Source organism: Benincasa hispida, chromosome 4 (genome assembly GCF_009727055.1).
Source record: "Benincasa hispida cultivar B227 chromosome 4, ASM972705v1, whole genome shotgun sequence".
Classification (NCBI taxonomy): Eukaryota; Viridiplantae; Streptophyta; class Magnoliopsida; order Cucurbitales; family Cucurbitaceae; genus Benincasa; species Benincasa hispida.
In genome coordinates this window covers 64118049-64120689 of record NC_052352.1, presented here as the reverse complement: position 1 = coordinate 64120689, position 2641 = coordinate 64118049, and the positions used below count along the sequence as shown (strand labels likewise).

At 32.3% G+C, this 2641-nt stretch overlaps 1 non-coding gene across 1 annotated transcript; it reads right to left on the bottom strand.

Annotated features, from left to right (window-relative positions):
* Positions 1-2248: 2248 nt before the first annotated feature.
* Positions 2249-2329, bottom strand: LOC120076925. Its single transcript, XR_005481672.1, has one exon. It is a non-coding gene; the product is annotated as a small nucleolar RNA R38 (small nucleolar RNA).
* Positions 2330-2641: the final 312 nt, after the last annotated feature.

Genomic DNA, 2641 nt, shown 5'->3' with positions numbered 1-2641 from the left:
AGGGGAGGAATAGATATCGAAGACGATGACATAGATGTGTTCGAAAAGTAGTTGGAAGATACGTTGGCATGCAAAATCTTAGTAAATAAAGGTGTCAACACAGAGATTTTCAAAGCTATGAATACCAAAGATATGAAATGTGGTTGAAAATGTGAAGATAGAAAAGGCTGGGAAAAATATGTTCTTATGTTATTTTAAGAACATCAAAGACAAAAATAGGATAAAGAATGGAGGTCCCTAAAGCTTTGATAAGGCCTTGCTATTGTTAGATGAACTAAAACGAATCAACAAAACTTCTGCTATGGAATTCAGATATGCATCCTTATGGATTCAATTCTTTGAATTACCTTTACTTTGTTTTACCATGAAAACTATTGAATTCGCTACCCTCCGATGGATAGAAAATGATAGCAACAAATGGTCACGAATGGTAGTAATCAGAAAATGGAACTCATAAAATAGAAACTTGTTACAGGTTGAGCCGCAAATCTCACTCTCTTTTTAAGAAGTTTTGGGGCTCTGCCCAAATGTGCAAGCAGTTCTACGGAATTGTCACGTCGTCCTTAGGCTAAAACAACCATAATAGATAAAATTGTCTCGATCGAAGTTGCACTCTGACCAATCGAAAACTCACACCATTTAGACTGACTTGCTCGGAAACTAAATGAAGAAGAGTTCAAGGGAAAAAATGGAAGAATGAGTTGTGTTGAAATGCTTAAAGGCTTACACCTTTTATAGACGTAGAGGGTCAATGAAAAACAGCGCAAAAACCGCACAGCCAATGAACGTGTAGTTGCGTAAAGCGTGTGGAGCCACTGAACGTGCACTACAAAAACAATGTTTCTTGACGCTTTTTAAATATCAAGAATCACTTCTTGACGTTTTAAAAAACGTTAAGGAAACCAGTGTCAAGAATGTGGATTTTCTTGATGTTTTAAAAACATCAAGAAAAGTGACACTTGACATTTAAAAAAGTCAAGAAACACTGACACTTGACATGTTTGAAATGTCAAGAATATGAGCGTTTTTGACAAGGAAAAAAACGTCAAGAAATTTTTTAACCTGACAATGAAAAAACGTCAAGATATATCCTGCTTGCTCCTGTATTTTGACATTTTTACCTATAACTGCTACTGTATTTTGATCCAACAACCACATTTGGTATATAAATGACATACATTCATCAATCAAATAAACAATACCATTTTCAATCTTATATATCAACTAAATTTCCACCAATATCTTTAATATTTTTTTTTAATTATATTTTTGTTTTTCCTGCATTCAATCAACAATCAAAAAGGAATGGAAAAGATGAATCCACTTCAATTATCATTTCTTTCTACATTCCTCAACCAACCCCATTGAATAATCATTAAACACATTAAACCTTTGCTTCATCATTCCATCAACAACCGTATAAGCAAAGCATTTACCAGAGACAAAAACTCTAAATCATAAAAGAAATAGGTGTTTAGGTTATATCATGCCTTTAGGTTTCAAATAAGAAAGGCTCCAATTGCATAATGTTATAACGTACAAGGAATATGAAAACTGGTTCCATTGTAGAAATTCAAACTTGACTACAATATGACCTAGAACCTACATATTCATGTTGTTATTACTCTGTCATGATAGCCTTGTTCTCGTTTGCCTTGAATCTTTGCTCTTTGGGCTTCCGCTCCTCAGTTTTTCTGAAGTGAACATCACAAACAACATGATCAGACAACAAAATGCTCGTTTCTAACATGACAATGCAATTATTACAAATCGATGAAATGCATTCCAAAATAAAGAATATATTTTGTTAATATTACTTTTTGGATTAAGCAATGTGGAAAGTAAAGTCATACTCTTGCGTAATTCAAATAGTAGAGACAAGCATTCAACACAAGAAAATCCACTTCCCCTTTCAACTATTGATTTGAAAGGGGAAGTGGATTTTTTTGTTTAATGAAACTCAATCCATTTGGTACGGTATGATAATGAGCAACCCATAAACTCATTCCACCGTCATCACATTAGTTAATTGAACAAACGGCAATTACACAATTAATCAATTATGTAATTAAATTAATCAAGCAAATTGATTATTTAAGGTATTTCATTATTGATACTTGGGGTTGGTTGAAAGGTAAGAAATTAAGGGAAAAGATAAAACATAGAGGAAAGAAAATTCTTTGAATAATTTGAAAACAAGTTTCCTTGTAAAAGAAAATTCTTTGTAAACTATTGAAAATTACTTAATTAAGGAATCAGATCATGAATCATCAGCATCAAAGCATCAGACAGGGATAACTGATATTTCATGTTCTCATCATCCACATTGTTTGAACTAGAATCATAAACCAAAACTTCATTGAAAAACTTGCACTATCCCTTTAAATCATCCATCCATTCCCATAGTCAATGAAAAATACAAAAATTCCAAGAAAACATTTGATAAAAAACTGATAAAATGAGTTTCAGTGTATATTAATAAGGAAGAGCAAAAGGGATATTATGGGAGTTTGAATATCAAAAACTAATTCACAAACTATTCAAAGATAAAACATTCTGGAACTGATAAATATTATGGAACTATCAAGGCTAAAATAAATATCAGTAATCACTGAGACTAAAATCTCAAGGCTGCTACAAT